Here is a 22,877-nt window from a genome sequence, read left to right as displayed (position 1 = left end):
AGAGGTTGATCCAGTGGTCCAATAGTAAGGTTGTTGTGGCTATTTGAGGAGAAAGGAAGGGTTGAACTTGTGACATAGTTTTAAGGAAAAATTGCCTGCATTTTAGCAGTGGATTGGATAAGAAGGGGGAATGATAGTAGGGGGTTGAGGATAATACCAAGGTAGTGAGTGGACTTCAGTTATAGGATGATGGCAATGTCAGTGGATATGGTGAAGCTGAGAGTAGGAAAAGATTTCGAAGGGAAATTCTCTTTGGGGAATGACAAGTTTTAGGTGCTGGTGGGCCATCCAAGTGGCAAGAGGAAGCAAGAGGAGAGCCACAGTGCAATATAATAGAGTTAGTACACCCATTCCCTGACCACAAAGAGATTACAGTCTTAAGGGGGAACAGACATTGGCATTCATAATACAAATGAATTATGAACGTGGACATAAATGCTTTAGGGCTGAGGGGGAGGTGGATAAAGGGTGCAAATCCGAGGCCCAAAACCCTTGAGGCATCTACCATCCTCTCCATTTTGTCGAGCCAAAGACAACTGCAACTGAATGGCTGAAATGTTGTCAGCCATTTTTTTTTAATGGTATCTTTTAAGCACTCACTGTGGTACCAGGCATTTTACCAAGGTCTGAGGAAGATACAAGTTAATCAGTTTGGACACAGTCCTTGTCCTACATAGTGTTCACAGACAGAATCCCCATTGTACAGATGAGGTAATTGAGGCACAGACTAGTGAAGTGACTTGCCCAAGGTTACACAGCAGACAAGTGGCTTAGCCGAGAAATTGTAATTATAGGTTTCATTATTAAACACAACTCTCTTGAAAGCCGTTGTACATGGAAAATGTTATCTATTTGTCACTTTAACAAGTTGTATACATGTCAAGTACGATAGTGATGAAGTATTTTGGTGTATTGGGGAAGCATTTCAAGAACAATTTCATTCAAAGGAAAGAGGTTGTAGACTGTAAACTCCTTGTGGATAGGGGTCGCGTCTACTAAGTGTGTTGTATAGTACTTTCCCAAAGACTTAGTACAGTGTTCTGCCCATACGTTAAAAAAAACTACCTTTGATTGAATGATTGAATGAGAGGTTTGATACAAAGCTAAAGAGTATCATCTTACAGCAAATTTTGAAAGATCCGTTAAGAATTTTCTGTATTAAAACTTGAATAGGAGTAAGTAATTAACTGGGTAGAAATAGGATGCAGTGACTTTAACTGCAACATTTTAATTTACAGTACACAAAAAATGCACCTCCTTTTGGGAACAACAATCCTAAAATGTAAGATGGGCTGCTGTGCACACTTCTATGCTACATTTTATGCAGTATTAGTTGGTTTGGGTTTTTTCCTAGCAAAATAGAAATAGGAGTAATTAGTGGAATAATGCAAGGTTATTAATTAGTATTTTTTAGTGGTGGATAGATAGGTTAGTGGGACAACAACCATCCTTTGCTTTTAAAATAGCTTCAGTTTTCACATTTAATCCCACATTAACAGCCAAAATGATTTTTGGATGGATACAGCAAAAAGTAAAAACTGGATTCAAATTACTTAGTGAGTTCCTGTGCGTTTTTTTTTCCTGTGGTGAACACCTATTCCTAGGGTTAGGACAAAATGACTACAGTTAATAACGTGCAACTCTTATGAGGTTCAAATTATATAAATTCTTGGAAATGACCTAATTTAGTTCTCACGCCCATAAAATTATTCTTTTGCAGAAAACTGGTAGAACTAAAATGTTTCTTCGTTTTTGACCTTTTTGAAACATGGTTTTATTTACTTGAAATCCACCTAGTGTAATAATTGGAAATTGCATTTTTTTTAATCTCTAGAAGAAGCACCTTTTCTTCATAAGTGATGGAACTGTCTAGAATACTGTAATTCATTCATTCAATCATATTTATTAAGCACTTACTGTGTGCAGAGCACTGTACTAAGTGCTTGGGAAGTGCAAGTTGGCAACATATAGAGACGGTAGACGGTCCCTACCCAACCACGGGCTCACAGTCTAGAATGGGGAGACAGAGAACAAAACAAAATATAGAAAACAAAACAAAGTATAATGCGTTTAGGTTTTGATTGGGTGGGGGAAAATATGGTATATTAATATTTTTATGATTATATTGAAGGGAACAATGACTGCAAAGTATCTGGTAGATCAACACCTATTTAAAACAAATGGTAGATCTGGTAGATCAAGCACTTAGTACAGTGCTCCGTACACAGTAAGTACTCAGTAAATACAATTGAATGAACAAAGAAAGGGCAGAAATAGAATACTTTCCAAGTTCCCTTTCAAAAGTAACCTCTCATTGGAGGTTATTTTTTTTAAAACCAAATAATATCAGAGATGGCACATTAATATTAAAAGTCATATTAATGCTGCTTTGGGACAATGCAATTTGTAATGTTATATAGAAGGAAACAGTACTATTATTTATGAGGTTACCATGATAGCAGTATAGAGATATTAAATTCAACCAGTACTTGTGTCAGTAAAACATCAAAAAGCTCACTAGGTTTTACCAAATAGCTAAGTGAAGAATAAGGAAAGAGGAAATTATATCTACCAAGTACCCAGAACATAAATAAAGTATCAGGCATTTAAAGGTATACATAGGAGGCAGAAAACTGATAAGGTCAATTTTTATTTTTTTAACTGTGTAAAACAAGAGCTTGATAAACATTTTAAATTAGCCTCAAAATGCAGGAAGCCTGGCTTTAAACCTCCATCTGATTATTATTAGGCTTACATGAGATTACCAAACCCGCTGATACTAGAATTAAATTCAATTTCAAAGCACTGCAGTGAGAACCCTGAAACCACAGAAAGCTTCAGAACTGTTAAGGTAAGAAAGAAGGGATATTCGGAGTGAAAATATAGAGGGGTCAAGAGGAGGTTTTGTACAATGCAATTGATCTATAGGATAATTTTGTTCCTGATACATTGATTTTGGATCTTTCCATTTGATGTAAAAATAGAGAATCAATGTTGTAATAACGAGACATTTCAAAGCTCATCTGTGATGAAAAAAGAAGAGCTTAATGACTTCACTTTTTGGATCCCGAAGATGTTTGTTCATTTTTTACCCTTATCATGTTTAAATGCAACCCGACCATCTTCCTGAAAGTGACAATTTTTGGATGAAATTCAGATTTCCTCCCCATTTTGGAATAATTTAATATGATTTTAAAGACATGTCCTGGTGGGGGAAAAAAATCTTAACTCATCTGTTGGTGTTATTGAGACCCGTCTTGAGTAAAAAAAAAAAAAAAAGAGTAAATTCTGAAGAATATATACTGTGGTTATATATCAGATGTTTCCTCTTTTTTTTCTGTCTCTTATGCACACAAACATCCATATGCGAACACAATATTAATATTGTATATAATATATGCATATATTGATGGAATTCTATGAGTTGAAAGAGAAAGAAGATGTCTTTAAGGATCCATATCTCTCACAGCAGATATGTGTTATTATCACTGAAATGTGGCCTTCAGTCTTGAAACAGTTAAAAGAGTTCCACGGCCACAAAAGAAGAGATTTCTTCAGAATTATCTCCCGCCTCACATTTGCTCTTAGGCAAGCAGTTTAAAAAAGCCCAGTGATTGAGCCAGTGATCCAATTTGAAATGCAGAAATGATTAGAGCTGCTTGCCTCATTTCATATCGAAATTCTCTGATTTATGACAGGGCTGCAGCCAAGATCTATCTCCAAAGGGAATTAGTGTGCAAGTTTGCATATTTTTGTTATTTAGGTTTCTGATAGCAGCTGCTAGCTCGAAATACTGAACTGAAAGGTGGTGGTGCAAGGTTTTTAAGTCACTGGAGCAAAGGAGAGATAAGAGCCTTCTGTTCAGGACACTGAAACCCCTTGACCACCTCTCCGTCCAATATTATTTTTTTCAACCTACACTAGGGTAATGTAAAAATTCATTAGAATGGTTAATTGTAATAATGGAGAAAGGAATTACCAAAATTCCTGCCTTCATGTTTTAACTATGGGAATTTTAATGAGGCATAAAACTTCAATCATGCTACTGACCTGTGGGGCAGAGTATAGAACATATAATGAAACAGAAATAGAATTCTGAAAAAAAATTATTACCTTATCTGGAATTTACATGAAGTGTTAACAGGAAATTATGCAGCAGCTATAAATGAAAAATATGGGATTTAATGTACTTATTAATAAAGATTTGTTACATACATGATACTAACGTCCCAAATCTGCCAACCACAGCTGTCCCAAATTTCTTATGTCTCTTGTCCTCAAATGCCTCACTTAGAACAATCTTATTAGTAGGGAAGTCAGTTTCTCTGCAGAGTTCAGCTGTAAGACAAATGGAAATACCATGGGAAGACAAAGGTCTGTAGAATTTGCCGTTAGATATAGTCTAATGATTGTAATAACTTTTGCTTACTTTCGTCAGTGTCTCCTATAAATATTTAAGTGTAATGCAAAAAGGAAAACCAAAGAGCAGTAATTGTCAAATTATGCTAGTATCTCATGAGCAAAGAAATTGTTCTGCAAAAGGTTTGTTTTTTTTCCACCTTAACTATGATTCAGCTTCATGTGGACTAGGGTCGGGCTCAGTGGTGTTCCTAAATGGAACAAACTAAACATAATGGAGCCATCTTTCTAGTTATTAATGCTCCTCTTATCCATCACTGAATTTTCTTCAGGGATTCAAGATCACTGTAGTTAAAACCTTAAATTTTTATTTCCTGTTCTTTGAAAATGAAAGGAGGTAGATCACAGAAAACTTCAGATTAAAGGGCCTAAATTATTCCCTTCAAATTAGCTCTACACTTCTATTACTACATTCAGTAGCTTCCAATCCCTTTAGTGAACTACAACACAAGAAATATCTTTGTGCCTGGTGGTGATTATACTTACGGACCACTTTCTGAGTAAAGTCAACATTATCATATTCCTGGCCTTAAAGATGTGGTGTCTCATTGCACCTAAAGCTGCTTTGATACTTGTCTGAAACTTCAGCATTCATTTAACTCAGATGGATGGGACTTTTTTTGTGTGCTATATGTTAAGCACTAACTGTGTGTCAAACACTGTTCTTTGACAAATTTCCTTGTGATATCAACATTCAATCACATTAAACATTTTAAACAACTTTGGTTGGCTTCCTACCATGCTTATTGTAATGATAATTTTTATATCAAATGTTTTTTTAACTTTATTCACCTGATAAGATAGAGATCACTTTTTGCACCAAGGCTATCTCCCATCTGTTAATTCATTCATTCATCCAATCATTTATTGAGAGCTTACTGTGTGCAAAGTTCTGTCCTAAGTGCTGGGAAAGTACAATACAGCAATAGAAACAATCTCTGCACATAATGAGTTTACAGTCTAAGGGTGGGGAGACAGACATCAAAACAAGTAAAGTGGCATCAATATAAATACAATTATAGATATATACATATATACATAAGTGCTGTGGGTCAGGGAGGAGGGGGAAGAGCAAAGGGAGCAAGTAGAGGTTCCCAAGCAGACATCATATTTCAGCAATTTGAATGCAAACATGAGTGACGGGTATAGGCAATAACAGAACATTATCCCTGGGCAGCAAAAGTAAGGATAAGAGATGCTGGCTTCTTAGAGTAGGGAGAAGGCAAATGGCTGAGGTGCAGAGAGTAGGTTGTCATGGTGGGGTAGTCTTCAGTTATTTCAGTGGAAAGTGCAAAGTTCTGGGAATCTGCAGGGGGTTGCCAGGATGACAGGGTTTTTCTGTTAGTCAAGTGAAGAGAATGCAGTTCTGGGAACTGAGTTTTAGCTTTCCGGCTTAGAAACGATGGGAATTCCTGCTCATTTGATGCCAACAGAGGGAAGGTTTTATGACCTAAAAATCACATGGTATGTTCTTCAACTCACACCAGAAGGAATCCTCAAAAATAGCTGGCTAACATATGCAATGAAGGCCAAAGCTTCTTCCAAGTTATGACACTTCTGCCCAGTATTGATGCTAAGTTTCCATTTCTAAGAATGTAAATGGTTCCTCATCTTTGGGTGCACTTTCAAATGTCCTGCACCCCTGCCCAACTATTTGATCATTGCACCTCATGCCCCAGCAGGACCATGACCGGCAAGGATGGGAGAGTGCGAGGCATGGCTCTGTAAGCTACTATCTCTATAATCATTTTTTCTACTCAGTTCTAAGTCTGGAAACCTCATGACTGTAATTCCCCTCTAGACTGTAAGCTCACTGTGGGCAGGGAATGTGTCTACCAGCTCTGTTATACCATACTCTCCCAAGTGCTTAGTTCAGTTCTCTGCATACAGTAAGCACTCAGTAAGTATGACTGATTGATTGATTGATCATAACTGAGGCTCATCTGTTATTCACAGTAGGAGGCTCCATTATCATTCTGAAAAGAGCTATTGCCTTTTTTTTTTGACCTACACAAATTTAGGCAGTCAGATTTCTTCTTACTCATACTTAAGGCACATTCTAAGGATCACTGCTCGGAACTAGTGCTAGAGATTTGAAAGGGCAGAGGTGGCTCAAGAATGTGCAGAGAGATCTGCTTCCAGGTTTGGAGTGGGGCCACTCTCTGGGCTAAGTGAGGAAGGTTTAAGAGTTTAAGATTTCTATGCCGTAACAGTAGTAGATTCCTAAAACTGATCCTGTTTCTCTTCCCTCTCAGACCAAGCCTGGGACCTCTTACTTCTTTGGTAACATACTAGCTTGTTCCCCGATTTGGCACACTCAACCTTAAACCAATTCAATTATTGACTTGTCACTGGACACTACATGTCTTTTAGGTATATGTGAAAGATAACTATGACACTGCTGGTTTATTTTAGCTTTTTGTAAAGGATATATAACCTGGTTCAGTTCCTGAAAAATGAAGAATCCACCTATTTGCTCCCCTGTATCATTTAACATTAAATTTGTATGTATTGAGTTAGTGGAAATATTGGAGAGAAAAAAGTGGCATATCAAAATAGTAAAAAAAAAATCAGGATTGCCAATGTTAAAATGAGATATTAACATTAATGTGATTACAACACTTGGGGCAACTTTCATTGGTGTTTTGGTGCAAAGTGGAAATGAGCAGCTGGGAAGAAGGCAGAGAGGAGTGTAAAGATATTTTCAGAATCCATTTTCTTTCTTCCTCATTGTCCCTCTGCCTCCACAATACCACAAAGTTTCATTCCTCACTGAAGAAGCAGTCTCTATCAAGCATTATCCCAATATTTGAGTTGACAGAAGGAGCAGTATTCTTGCGTAGTGCTCACTCTCATGAGTTTCAAGAAGCACTCTGCCCATCTTGTTAAATCAGTAACAGGGCTTATCAGAGCCCCCTGGAATATCTGTAGGGTTTCTCATGTTGGCTGGAAATTAAATCAATGAACGATTTATAACTTATACTTTCTTATTTCCTGATATTAAAGCTGTTTGTTACACACATTAATTCTCTAGACTAAAAGCACATTGTGGGCAGGAAATTTATCTACCAACTCTGTTATATTTTATAGTGTACTCTCCAAAGCACTTAGCACAGTGCTCCACACACAGTAAACACTCAATAAATACCATTGATGGATTGAGAAGCCAAGGGCATTTCATTTACAATGTGTAGAGCACTCTAGTGTGTATGGAAGATACAATGGAGAAAAATGACCCAAACTTTGCCTTCAAGGAGCTGATAAGCTAAACTCCTTCTCTGTTAACATGAGGCAGAGGATTCTGATGTCTTCACAATTAAAGCTAAGAAGCAGCTTGGCTTACTGGAAATAGCATAGGGCCTAAGGGACAGAGGACCTGGGTTCTCAACTGGGCTCTTCCACTTGTCTGCTGTGTGACCTTGCATAAATTCACTTAATTTCTCTGTGCCTCAGTTTCCTTACTGCCAAATGTGTATGAAACATCTATTCTTCTTCACTCTTAGATTGTTAACCATAGGTGGGACAGGACTTTATATGACCACATTAGTTTATCAAGTGTTTAGTATGTGGCTTGGCACATAGTAAGTACTTAACAAATGCAACTATTATTATTATTATTATTATTATTATTATTATTATTAAATCCTTCTTTGCTTAGCAAGGCTATTATTATTATTATTATTATTATTATTATTATTATTATTATTATTATTATTATGCTTTAATCAGCAAAGCAATACCCTATATTCACATTTTACAGTTAGTGCCACAAAGGCAGTGCAAATATTTAGTGACAAGTGCCAGGTTAGAGAAGCAGCGGGGGTCAGTGGAAAGAGCGCAGGCTTGGGAGCCAGAGGTCACGGGTTCTAATTCCGGCTCCGCCACTTGTCAGCTGTGTGACTTTGGGCAAGTCACTTAACTTCCCTGTGTCTCAGTTCCCTCATCTGTAAAATGGGGATTAAGACTGTGTCCCTGTGGGACAACCTGATCACCTTGTAACCTCCCCAGTGCTTAGAACAGTGCTTCTCACTTAGTAAGTGCTTAACAAATACTGCCATTATTATTATTATTATTATTATTAGGTTAAACTGTGGGTTGATTACCACCCAAGATTAGAAATAATCTAGGTCCTTTACTCTTTTGTTACTGGCAACGTTTTAATGACATTCAAAGCTACCTCTAAGAATCAAGGATTCTGAGGTAAAAATTTACTCTTTCACAGTTTTTAAGACACACTCCTACAGATCATTTCTTGGAGATCAGTTTGGGTTTGTGAATCACTTGAGAACCACTTCAGTCAATCAGTGGCATTTATTGAGCAGAAGAAGCATGGCATAGTGGCATAGTGACTCCAAAGGAGGACATAGGTTCTAATCTTGGCTCTTCCATTTGTCTGCTGTGTGACCATGAGCAAGCTGCTTAACTTCTCTGTGCTTGTTACCTCATCTGTAAAATGGGGATTAAAACTGTGAGCCCAGGTGAGACAACCCGATTACTTTGTATCCACCTCAGTGCTTAGAACAGTGCTTGGCACGTAGTAAGTGCTTAACAAATACCATAATTATCATTATTATTATTACTGTATCTGGAGCACTATATTAAGTGCCTGGAGAGAGCCAGGATAGATACCCCACTGAGGATAAAATAGGAACACTACAATGTAATTTTGAGTTTTTAGTTTCAATTCAATGATGGGGCCTATTGTTTGTATTAATAATAATGTTGATGGTATTTGTTAAGCGATAACTATGTGCAAAGCACTGTTCTAAGTGCTAGGGAGGTTACAGGGTGACCAGGTTGTCCCTCGGGGGCTCACAATTTTAATTCCCATTTTACAGATGAGGTAGCTGAGACCCAGAGAAGTTAAGTGACTTGCCCAAAGTCACACAGCTAACAGTTAGCAGAGCCAGGATTTGAACCCATGACCTCTGACTCCAAAGCCCATGCTCTTTCCACTGAGCCTTGGCATTCTGTTTACATGAAAATTATGAATAATCCCACGGAATGAGTATAATTTATATGGTCAACCTCAGAAATGGCCTTTTATTTTCTGGGTTTTTTTTCTGGTTACTTTGGAAATATATGTTTTGGCTGGAAAGTCAAGAGGTGTTTTTCTGCTTATTTATAACCAAAACTCTGTGGGCATGGAATGCATCTGTTGTTGTAGTGTACCCTCCCAAGCACTTAGTACACTGCTTTGCATACAGTAAGTACTCAGTAATTATGATTGAATGAATTAATGAATTCTTTTGGAGAATATACCAAAGTTGCTAATTTTTTAGTGCTCAAAACCTTAATTTATTTCAATCTCAAAGAGGGCAGTGAACATGTTTATCAACTCTGTTGTATTCTCTTAAATTCTTAGCATTCTCTGCACAGAGTAAGTGCTAAGTAAGTATGACTGACTGAGTGAAAATGAAGGGCAGCCATCTACTTGCTCTGTAAGTGAGGTCAGAAGACTGGCAAGCCAGATATTCACATTTTTACACATCTCCACCTCTTTAAAACCAGTAAGCAAGCTGGGAAAAATCTCCACATTCTTGATTTAAGGGAAAAGTGAACGGTTTATTTAATTTATTCATTCATTTAATCGTATTTTTGAGCACTTTGTGCAGAGCACTGTACTAAGCGCTTCAAAAGTACAATTCAACAACAGAGACAATCCCTACACAACAGGCTCACAGTCTAGAAGGGGGGAGACAGACAACAAAACAAAATAAAGCAAGTGGACAGGCATCGATTGCATCAATGTGAATAAATAGAATTATAGATATGTAAATGTCAGTAATAAAATAAACAGAATAATAAATATATATACATATACACAAGTGCTGTGGGACAGGAGGGGAGTAGAGCAGAGGGAGGGAATAGGGGCGATGGGGAGGGAAAGAGGAGCAGAGGTAAAGGGAGGCTCAGTCTGGAAGGCCTCCTGGAGGAGGTGAGCTTTCAGTAGGGCTTTGAAGGGAGGAAGAGAGTTAGTTTGGCAGATGTGTAGAGGGAGGGCATTCCAGGTCAGAGGTAGGATATGGGCCAGGAGTCGATGGCAGGACAGGAGAGAACAAGGCACAGTGAGGAGGTTGTCAGCAGAGGAGCGGAGTGTGTGGGTTGAGATGTAGAAGGAGAGAAGGGAGGTGAGTTAGGAGGGGGCAAGGTGCTGGAGAGTTTAAAGCCAATAGTGACGAATTTTTGCTTGATTCAGAGGTTGATAGTCAACCACTGGGGATTTTTGAGGCGGGGGGTGGGGGGGGGTGACATGCCCATAACCTTTATGTAGGAAGATAATCTGGGCAGCAGAGTGAAGTATAGACTGAAGGAGGGAGAGACAGGGCAGATCTTGGTGATGTTATGCAGGTGAGACCCGCAGGTTTTGGTGATTGATTGGATATGTGGGGTGAATGAGAGAGCATAGTCAAGGATGACACCAAGGTTGCGGGCTTGTGAGACAGGAAGGATGGAAATGCCATCCACAGTGACGGGAAAGTCAGGGAGAGGACAGGATTTGGGAGGGAAGATAAGGAGCTCGGTTTTGGTCATGTTGAGTTTTAGGTAGTGGCCAGACATCCAGATGAAGATGTCCTGAAGGCAGGAGGATATGTGAACCTGAAGGGAGGGAGAAAGAACAGGGATGGAGATGTAGATTTGGGTATCGTCTGTGTAGAGATGATAGTTGAAGCTGTGGGAGCTGGCTCTTGTTCTCCTCCCCTCTCAACCCCAAGTCAGGAATTTAGGGACACACTCTTGGAGAGCAATTGTTGGGGATTATCCTGCTAAGATAGGTTGTGTATCTACCTATCTTAGATATGTCAAATACCCTACTTTAGGAAGCAGGTACCACTAGCAAATAGGGGGATGTAGTCAGGGAGATCCTGAGCACGAAGGGACCCTAGTGACCATTGCTGGTTGCCCTTATCCCTCAGGTTAGATGGAAGCAGCCGATTTGTATGCTTCGTTGGCACCTTCTCCAAATCTCATAGTCCTATCCCACTCACTTCCTGTTCCCTGAACGTCTCATGTCCCCGCTGAAACTCAGGCCACTTTTCACCACTCACGTACTGGAATTGTCCCCAGAATCAATCAGTCAGTGGTATTTGTTGAGCAGTTACTGTCTTCAGAGCACTGTAGTAAGCACTTGGGAGCATAGGCTGGAGCGGCAAGGAGTTCCAGTGTGGGAAAGAAAGTATTTCAGAGGAAAAAAGCCCCATTTGGCCGCACTTGAGGGAAATTTTTGGAGGAGGTGAAGAGTGCAGAGGCAGCTTGTGTGCATGTGGGTTAAATTGTGGGTATTCAAGCCCCCTTTTAGTCTAGGGTCCCTGGGCCTCCACCCTAAAAGCCCTTATGTTAATCCAGCCCTGATTTGAAAAGATACATGAGGTAAGAGGCATTAGGCATCAGGGGGAAGATTGAGACCTTTATAGGATATATATATATATATATATCCTATATATATATATTATATATATATATATATATAATGTCTCCTGGTCTGTGGGCTTATTGAAATAAAAATTAATATAAGTACCTTCCTGGACTCCTCTAACATCTGGTGTTTTTGGAAAACAGTTTTTGTCAGGAATAACTGTGTTATTTGAAAATGTTGGTGAGAATGCCTTGCAGGGAATAAGCTGTGTTCTTCTCGTGTACCTACTAATTAATTCCTGGGAGACTTGCTCCTTACCACTAGGCTAGCTCTTTCTAAGCCCAGCAGTGAGAATTGCTGCCTCTGGGAAGGTCACACTGAGAAATGTACTGCACCCATGCCATCCCTATGTAAATAGAGAAGATGAATGACAAGACGGGTTAAGTATTCAGTAAAATGATAGGAAAAGACGAATGAATAATGATTTAAATCATTGTTCTAATATAAATGAATAGATAATGCCAACATAGACCTATATGCCCCAAACTATGAGTGTTGTCCTGACAAATTAGTTTCCTCTGATTACAAGATTTATTCAGATCATTTAGGGGGAAATTACCTAGCCATTTCTACTTCTCTAAATAAAAAAACTCAGTAAATCACCACACATCAGGTCTCCTCCATATAGAGTAGTTTTATATTAAAATAGAACTGATCTCCCACTCCTGCCTTCTTCCTCTCTCCCCCTCCTCCCCCCGCCGCCCCAGTAAAGGAATTGGTTTTAATTTCATGGGACTGACCAAGGAAGATAATGAAGTCTTTTCAAAAACTCTTTATGTGTGAAACCCTAGAGGAAAACCCTAGAGCTTTCATACTTCTAGCAACCAATTACTGCACACAAAAAAAGTTTCCCCAATTACTAAGTCCACTAATTCTTCCTGCACAGACTCAATTCCATGAAATACACTGCCGAGACAGCACTCACATAATTAACAGGAAGACACTGCATGTGTCCGGATATTCTGCTAATTGATTCGAGTCCATTCCAAAATCTGATCATAATCATACCCCAGGAGTGAAGTGTGGGGCGTGGTGCCATCACTTCTTTGTTTTATGTATTTGTACCAAATCTCAAGACACCCCCAAAATAAAGGGGTCTCCAAAGAATACTGAAAGGCTACCAAAAGATTTTACACTATTGAGACAGATTTCAAAGTCCTGATATGAAGAACACATTGTTTGCTGAGCATACCCAGAATGAGTTTATTTTTTAAAGTTTCAGGTGTGTTCAGATCATGACATGCTACCTTGTGACTCATCATTGGTGTCTGTGATGACAAAGCAAGTTATATTTTGCCCTCATTCCATCTGATGAATAATATTGATGAACCAAGGCGGGCTAGTTGTCCTGCAGTTTTCCAGAAATACACAAAGCCAGCCATGCACTTGTCTGATTTTTTCTTTTTTTTTTTTAAGGCTGTGGTGTTCCCTAAGGGTTATGAGAGAAGTTCATCCCATTGAACTGGTCAGCAAGATATCATTAGCTCGTTGTATACATGAAATCCAGGGGTTAGAGCACCAAGCGTCACAAGCCAGTTTCTTTACCTCCTTGAGCTGATCAGAGGATCAGAGTATCAAGGAAGGATTAGCACTGACTTGGGATTTGTGTGATTGGTTAATTTATTGCGGTGATGGCAGGCCTTTCATCTATGGCAACATTTAATCAGCACAGCCATGGAGGCTATTACGGGTTAGCTCTTTTCTCAAGTCAGCCAGAGCTGCACCATCAGCCCTATCACAATTCCCCTGAAATTTCCAAATTATCTGGAACAGGCTTTAGCCTCGCAGTAATAAAAATTAGAAGAGATTCCCGATAGCACTGGTGGAAAGGCTTTCACTTGCACAGGGCAAATTATAAATAGTATGAACGTGCACTTTAAAAAAAAAATTCTCCACCTCTTAAGAGATGTGCAGGACTTATCACCCCTGCTCTGATCCAAATCCTCATGGTTGAAAATTTATATTAGATTTTATCAGAGAGGCCTAAGTCTAGAAAAATCAATGAAGGTTATCTTTTATGTTGCAGGAACTTGTGGAAATATTGATTTTCATTTTATAGTGAATTTGGAGCATGAGTTGGTAATCACTGCTGAGCTGACTACAATGTTTGCCTACTGTATCTTTTACTGAGTTTTGCTCAAGTATTTAAGACAGTATATTCCTGTTGATTTTAGAATATAGTTTCCATCAGCTGTTTCTATAACCTAAATTTGTATGTCTTTTGATATTAAGTTGAAACTTGTCCCTGTCGCGGTGAGCTCCACTTTTTGAGGGAGGGGGTGCTGTATTTTCATTGTGAATTTCAGAAATTATTCAGCAGTGCATTTCATTTGCTACTCCTTTACTAAGGAAGTCAAAGGGAAAATAAGTAAAATGTTGAGAACAGGAAACAAGAAGAATTAGTGTAAACTAGAAAGTTACAGTCATATTAAATTCAAACATAAAACTGGATTGCTTTTCATTTCAGATGACTGCTATGATCTTCAGGGCTGACACCCCATTGTGGGTTCAGAATAGGTTTTTTGAAACAAGTTAACCTCTTCTGCTTGGAAAACTGTAAAAGAAACATAGAACACTTCTGGCTAGGGTAGGTTGAACTAATTGGTACAAAAGGATGATTTTACAATTCACTGAAATGTTTATCTTCACTTATCTAATTAAGTCTCTGAAGACCAAGAATTCACTGGGGCACATTTCTGTGTGGTTTTAAGTCTTCAGTTATTGTTCCTCCCCAAGTAGCATCTAAGAATGAATAGGTCTGTTAAAGACTATTTTAACACTTCTCCAGACCTAATATTTTTTTTCACATTGAGGTTCTCTCCAGTTAACTAGTAGTTTGGTAGACATAGGTTTCTATAATTTTTTAAAAGAAAAATGTACTAAATGATATGTAAAGTAGTCAGCGTATTCTGGGAAACTGTGACTATGACAATATTAAATGCTTAGAAAATGTGAAATTTTCTAGACTGATAGAAACATTACATATTAGTTTACATTCTTTGAACAATTTTTCAGTTTCTATAAAGACCCTGATTGAGAAATTATAGTATTTTTTGTATATCTAAGAATATATGCAAATCAACATTGCCCATGTTAAATGTTTTGCAGTGAACTTGGGGTGTGCACGAAACATTACTGAATATTTTATGTTGTGTACTTTAGGCCAATTTATGATTTCAAAAAATTGGCAAATAGGTGTCACATTTTAACCAAAGAAGTTTTGAGGTGTTTGCAACATTCACTTCATTATTATTGCTGTTAGCCTGAAGCACAAAGGTTAGCAATTATCTAAATCAAGTCATGTAGGAAATAATATTGTCTTGTGTGTTAAAATATAGCCACTGAAATAGGCAAAATCATTTTTTTTTTAATCCAAAAGCAAACAGAATTTATCCCATGGACTTTTAAACATATTGCTGTGGGTTTTTTCCATGATTAATCTAAACTAATAAAAATTGGACCTCCATGTGCTTTGACAAATATGATGGGAGATAGCAAAGGGTTTATATGAATCATCACCTGTAGCAACCATATATCAATCAATCATTCACATTTATTGAGTTTTTACTGTGTGCAGAGCACTGTACTAACCATGTGGGAGAGTACAATGTAATAGAGTTGATAGGTACTATCTCTGCCCACAATAAGCTTACAGAGTAAGATTTGTCAGAAGTTTTACAGTGATACTGAACAAATCTCTTTTCAGAGTGGAAGGTTAGTACAGATTTTACCAGCATTTTTCCAAATTTATTTAATTACTAGCTACAGGATTTAAATTGATCAAACACCATTTGTCCAGGATAAGTATAATAATCATTGCCACAGCCCGACTGCAGGTATTTCTCCATTTAGGCAGATCTAGCTTTTCTGGAACCACATACCCATTATTGCTGCACTAGAATCAGAACCTGGAGCCTGGACAATGGCATGCCCATGCCATTTACAAACTAAGATCACTTGTAATCAAACAATGAATTAGTAGTGTTGGTTGAGTGCTTCTTGGGTGCAGAACACTGTATCACGTTTTCTTTCACTGATGTTAGATCTCAAACTTGTATCCAGTCTTGAAGCCATTGATTCAGCGTGGGGGCTTAGTTTTCTTGTATTTTTTTTTAGTGGTATTTGTTAAGCACCTGATATGTACCAGACACTGAACTAAGAGCTGGGGTAGATACAAGGTAATTAGGTTAGACATAGCACTCCATGTCCCACAGTGGGCTCACAGTCTTCTCCCCATTTTACAGATGAGGTAACTGAGGCACAGATAAATTAAGTGGCTTACCCAAGGTCACCCAGCAGATAAGTGGCAGAGTCAGGATTAGAACCCAGGTCCTCTGGGTCACAGACATGTGCTCTTTCCCCTAGGCTACACTGCTTCTCATCTTTCCTCTGTCTAGATTTTGAGTCTTTGACTACAACAGAAGTAGTTTGAGAACAGAAAAAGAGGGGGAAAGTTACCATAGTTGACTGTCATATTAACAGTGACAATAGTCTTTCATTAATAATAATAGTAATGATAATAATGATAATTGTGGCATTTAAGTGCTTACTATGTGCCAAGCACTGTTCTAAGCACTAGGGTAGATACAATGTAAGCAGGTTGTCCCACGTGGGGCTAACAGTCTTAATCCCCATTTTACAGAAGAGGTAACTGAGACACAGAGAAGTGAAGCAACTTGCCCACGGTCACACAGCAGACAAGTGGTGGAGGTGGGATTAGAACCTACTTCCTCTGACTCCCAAGCCCATGTTCTTTCCACTAAGCCACGAAGTAAACTAGTAGTGCATTTAATGCCAAAGAGGCCAATGTAGGACCAAACAACAAGCCCTTGCAATGTGTGGTGTAGTGGAAAGATTACAGTCCAGTTTCTAGTCCCAGCACCGATTCTTCTCTTCTGTGGGACTTTGGATTCATCATTTATTTAACCTCTCCAGAACTCAGTTTCCCATCTCCAAAAAATGCAAGTAAAACTACCCTCCTTCTCCTATATCACAGGGACATTGTGAAGACAATAATGACTCAAATATTTTGAAGCATTGGGAATAAAAAATACTGTATAAAAACAAAGAACAAAAATATTGTCCTTTGTGCTAACATGTTTGCAGTTTGTTGCATCTCATGCTGTTTTCACTTTTGTCTTTATCTGCTGTGTGTAAATGAGGAAGGAAGATAATTATCCTCAGAAAGGTCAAAAAAGCACTGGGATCAAATGGGAAGTTATCTAGAAATTTTGCCTAAAATTAAAATGACATATCTAATTAAAAAGGAGTTCATAATACCTCTATTGCAATGCTTATCATAAAGACAGGAAACAAACTGTAGGAATAAATGATCCTTTCTGGACAAAGAAAGATAAATCAAGCAATCAATCAGTGGAATTTACTGAGTACTTACTATGTGCGGAGTATTGTACTATGGGCTTAGAAAGGTACCATACAACAGAATTAGCAGATACATTCCCAGTAACGAGCTTACAGTCTAGAGGGATACTGATTCACCAAGGATCGATGGAGCACTGATTCTACACCTCAAATAATAATAGTGATAATATAATAATAATAATAACAGTGGTATTTGTTAAGCTTACTATGTGTCAAGCACTGTTTTAAAAGCTGGGGTAGTTCCAAGGTAATCTGGTTGGACACTGTCTCATACAAGGATCACAGTCTTAATCCCCATTTTGCAGATGAGGTAACTGAGGCACAGAGAATAATAATAATAATAATAATATGGTGGCATTCATTAAGCACTTACTATGTGCAAAGCACTGTACTAAGTAAGCACTGGGGAGGTTACAAGGTGATCAGGTTGTCCCATGGGGGGGGGTGCTCGCAGTCTTAATCCCCATTTTGCAGATGTGGTAACTGAGACCCAGAGAAGTGAAGTGACTTGCCCAAAGTCACACAGCTGACAATTGGTGGAGCCGGGATTTGAACCCATGACCTCTGACTCCAAAGCCCGAGCTCTTGCCACTGTGCCATGCTGCTTCTCTTAGAAGAGAAGTGACTTTCCCAAGGTCATACAGCAGACAAGTGGCAGAGCTGGGATTAGAACCCAGGTCATTTTGACTCCCAGGCTCACACTCTATCCACTAGGCCATGCTGCTTTGCTCAAATTTAACATGTCCAAAATAGAAGAACTCCTTATCTTCCCACCCAAACTCTGTCCTCCCCGTGATTTTCCTGTCATTGCAGACAGCACCACCAACCTTCCTGTCTCAGGAGCCTTGCTTCTAGCTGCTCTTCGACTGCCAAAAACTCACGTGATTTTATGGCACCAAACCTGTTTATCCACAATTTTGTCCCACTGATTCAGGTATTTTGAGAGCTTCCAGTAATTCATCCCCACCTAAATGTCACTTTACCTAAGGAAAGAACTTAATGTCTACTGCAAGATCACACTTCCAGATCATTCAATCAATCATATTTATTGAGTGCTTACTGTATGTGGAGCACTCTACTAAGCACTTGGGAGAGTACAATATAACAATATATCAAAGTTGGTAGACACAGTCCCTGCCCACAACGAGGAGGAGGAAGACGGGACTTGGCACATAGTAAGCACTTTACAAATACCATAATAATAATAATAATAATTAATAATCATAATAACAATAGTGTTTAGGTGATTTCTATGTGGCAAGCACTACACTTAGTGCTGGGGCAAATACATGATAATCTGGGAAAGTAGGGTGGCAAACAATATTGAATCCCCATTTTGCAGGTAAAGGAACTGAGGCACAGCGGGCAGCATGGTCTAGTGGATAGAGAAAGGGCCTTGAAGTCAGAAGGACCTTGGTTCTAATCCCAGACCTACCCCTTATCTGTTGTGTGAATTTGAGCAAATCACTTTACATCTCTGTGCCACAGTTATCTCATCTGTTAAAGGGGGATTAAGACTGCGAGCCCCCGTTGGGACAGGGACTGTATCCAACATGATTTGCTTTCATAGATCTCAGTGCTTAGTACAGTGCCTGTCACAGCAAGCACTTAACAAATACCACCATCACCATTACCCAGCAAGTACATGGCAGAGCTCAGTAGAACACAGTTCCTCTGACTCCTAGAACTGTGATTTTTCCCCTAGGCCACCCTGCTTTACAGGGTGAGGGGAAGGGTGAGATGCTGAATAGACTTTGGCTAAGGATAGACCTTGAAGCTCGTTGTTGGGAAGGGATTGTCTCTATTTGTTGCTGAACTTTACGTTCCAAGTGCATAGTACAGTGCTAGGTACACAGTAAGCACTCAATAAATAAAATTGAATGAAGGAATGAAGGCTTCCACTAAGCTTTGAAACCAAAGTCATATGCTCACCACTGTGGGCTCACCTAATTATAGTATAATCTGTGTTTCTTGATTGTGTTTAACTAAATGAAAAGCTTTACAATCATCATATGTATTATGTCTGTTGGGTCCTTTCCCCCTTCTAGACTGTGAGCCTATTGTAGGGTAAGGACTGTCTGTATATGTTGCCGACTTGTACGTCCCAAGCACTTAGTACAGTGTTCTGCACAGAGTAAGTGCTCAATAAATATGATTGAATGAGTGAATGAATGACTACTGTCAGTTTTGTAGAAATTTCTTAGATGGGTCTAAAGCCACTTGCCCCAAAGGTATGCTGACTTTCCCCCAGTACCACAAGATATTCTAAGTGATTGCAATCATCTATGCTTTTGGGTTTTTTTTCTTTTCTTTTATTTCTATGAGTTGACAAATCTAAGTTTTCCAGATTGGTTGGTTTATTTTTCTAATTCTTTTTTTTTTAAATAAGACATACATATGTATTTTTCCAGTCCCTTTTGTCATCTCATCAGTTCTCTATGCTTTCTCAAAGAAAATTACTAGTGACTCTGTAATGATTCTTGCTAATACCATAAGTACTCAAGTATGTAATTGAGGCCTGCAGTTTTGAAGACATCCAATTTATTTAAGTAATCTTTAACTGTATCCCACCCTATTTTAGTGTCGCTTCCTACTCTACCATACCATATGTTGCCTGGTTCAGCAGTCAGATAACCACTGACTTTTCTATGAAGCCAGGTAAGGCTTTATTACAAACATATTCCTTTTCATTGTGTGTTAGCCACATTCTCTTCCCAATTAATAGAGGAGCAATATTCTCTTTCATCTTTGCTTATGCTTAGTTTTTAAAGAGCATTTTCACTTATTTTTTGTCAGTTTTATATTATTTACTTTTCTGATTTCAGCTTTGTCATAAATTTTCATCTCCTTTTCAGATAGGCATGCTATCCAGGTTTTCACTTCTAGGGTTTCAAAGATTTATGCAGTTAGACTAATTTTCCTTCAATCGATTTCTTCCATGGATTTCTTTCTCCCCCCCAGTTGATCCTCAGTTTGACTATTGAGACCTTGAAGACTTCTACTAACCATTGACACTTGTCACATATATGCTCATCACTGTGCACTCACCTAATTGTATTATGATTTGTTTCTTGATTGAGTTTGACCAAATGCAAAACTTTTCTAGCCTCAAATGAATTACGTGTGTTGGTTCGTCCTGGACTATTGTCAGGATCATAGAAGTATATTCGTGTGGTCTGAAGCAACTTGCCACGAAGGTGTGCTGATTTCTACCCATCTGCTAGTCAAAGCTATCTTCATCATTAATGCCTACATTGACTTTCCATTGAACAGGATTCAGTAAGTGCTCAATAAATATGATTGATTTATTGATGCTCCTATTTCGCACTCCTATGTTTTTCATGCAAATTTACAAGTACTTTTCACCAGACAAGCCTTTTCCATCTCAGATTCTTTCTTCAGGATGTAGCTCTTTCCAAAACTTTTTTCTGACACTGAATGAGGAACTTCTGTATTAACAGTCCATCTGGCCTTAGTCTTTCCTCTTGCACAGCTCTAGCAACAGATGAATTTTAGCTAAATATGATGCAAATAATTATTCCCCTTAAGCTTTAGTATTCTTTTAATCAATTGATAGATCTTTTTTTTGTCTGTCTGTTCCTTTCGTTTTATAGTCTAAGCTTCTAAGTGGGTGGAATCACGCCTTCCTAACTCCTCTTGTAAAGTACTCTACCTCTGCTCCAGGTAGAGATTATAAATTATAATAAATGTTTCCTCTTGATTTGAATGAATAGGCTTCTTCCCATCCTTCTTATTTTTCCTCTGTTACACTCTATCACTTCCTTTACCTGTAATTTACTTTAGTCTCTTTCTCCGCCTACTTGATGACAGGCTCCTTGAAACAGGGATCATGTCTACTAACTCTATTGTGCTCTTCCAAGCACTCAGTGCGGTCTTTGGCTCAGAATAAATGCACAGTTGGTATATTGATGGATTGATCTGTCAGCAGGAAGTTTCTCCCAATCCCTTAGTATTATTCATCTGAGATCATCTTTCTGTCCTGTACTCCTTAAGTACTTAAACTTCTACATAAGGGACATTTTGGGCTGGTGAATTGCCTAACAACAACAAAAAAAGAAAACAAACAAAAAAACCCCAATCCTTTGAAATATACGGGCATCAATTGTTTCTCCTCGTGATCCAGCAAAAAAATCTCAAGTCCATCTATCAATCTATCAGTGGCATTTACTGAGTGTTTAGTTGTGTGCAAGCTCTCTACTACTCCCTTGGGAGCATACACTACAAAAGAGTTGGTTAAACCTTCCCTACCCACAGGGAGTTTCCAGTATAGATGGGGAGATGACCATTAAAATAAATTATTGATATGTATCGAAGTGTTTTGGGCTTAAGGATGGGTGAATATCTAGTGCTTAAAGAGTACAGATTCAAATACATAGGTGGGACAGAAGAGGTGGGGGTAGTGGTAGTCAAGAAATGAGGAATTGGGAAGGGCTTTTGAAAGATTTGTAATTTTAGTTGGGCTTTGTAGGTGGGGAGAGTGGTAGTCTGTCAAAAATGAACAGGAAGGGGAAGTTCCAGGCCAGAGAGAGAATGCGGGCAAATGATTGGTGTTGTGATAGACAAGAAATAGACACAGTGAGTAGGTTGATCCCTCTCAGGGTCACACTTGGAGAGTTTCCAGTACTCTACCAGACTTGACTACAGGAGGGAGAGTCAAGCAGAAGTCTACCCATTCCATTCCTAGCTTGGGCAGTGGCTAGTGAGTGGAAGGCAAACTGATAAAAGTCAAAACTCACCTGTGCTGGGCAGCAGTGACATGGGAGAGAGTCAAGGGTGGGGACTCATGTTTACTGCATGGAAGGAGGCAATGGTAAATCATTTCTGTATTTATTCCAAAAAAACTCTATGGATACACTACCAGAAATATTGCAGATGGAGGTGGGGCGTTCTGGGAGAGATGTGTCCATGGTGTTGCTGTGGGTCAAAGATAACTTGACAGCATAAGACGAGACAAGATTATGTTAGATGTTAGAGGAGCTAAGTGAGCAGGCTAAATTGTAGTAGGAAATCAGTGAGATTAAATAGGAGAGGACAAGCTGATTGGATACTTTAAAGTCAATGACAAGGAGTTTTGTTTAATGCAGAGATGAACAGGCAAACCCTGGAAGATCCTGAGGAGTGAGGAATTTGGACTGAAATTTTTTCTTTTTAAAAACAATCAGAACAGCAGAGTAAAGAATGGACTGGAGTGGAGAGAGACAGAAGGCAGATTGACCAGCAAGGAGGCTGGTCTACTAGTTAAGGCTGGATATGATAAGTGTTTGGATCAATGTAGTAGAAGTTTGGATGGAGAGGAAAAGGTGGATTTTAGTGATGCTGTCAAGGTAGAACAGACAGAATTTGGTGACAGATTTAGTCATGGGTTGAGTGAGAGAGGCATGTTCCCGGTTCCTCCCCCTCCTCCTTCCCTCACCCCCAGCAATCTGGCCTCCTACTTCATTAATAAAATTAAATCCATCAGGTCTGAGCTCCCCAAAGTCACTCCCCCCGCTTCTCCAACCCCCTGGCTCTCAACGCTCTCCACTACTCTCCCATCCTTCCCAGCAGTATCCTCAGAGGAGATCTCCTCCCTCCTCTCAAGTGCTACTCTGGCCACCTGTGCTTCTGACCCCATTCCCTCTCATCTTATGAAATTTCT

The 22,877-nt window shown here is 38.9% G+C and overlaps 1 protein-coding gene and 1 non-coding gene across 3 annotated transcripts in view; both read left to right on the top strand.

The window, feature by feature from the left end:
- Window positions 1-22,877, top strand: part of ZFPM2 (zinc finger protein, FOG family member 2) — a 535,407-nt gene that overhangs the window by 295,314 nt on the left and 217,216 nt on the right. The gene's annotated exons all lie outside the window — the stretch shown is intronic.
- On the top strand, window positions 21,828-21,965 carry LOC119927918. The gene has a single exon (XR_005450883.1). It is a non-coding gene; the product is annotated as a small nucleolar RNA SNORA7 (small nucleolar RNA).

Source organism: Tachyglossus aculeatus, chromosome 4, assembly GCF_015852505.1.
Source record: "Tachyglossus aculeatus isolate mTacAcu1 chromosome 4, mTacAcu1.pri, whole genome shotgun sequence".
Lineage (NCBI taxonomy): Eukaryota > Metazoa > Chordata > Mammalia > Monotremata > Tachyglossidae > Tachyglossus > Tachyglossus aculeatus.
This window is presented reverse-complemented; position numbering and strand designations above follow the sequence as displayed.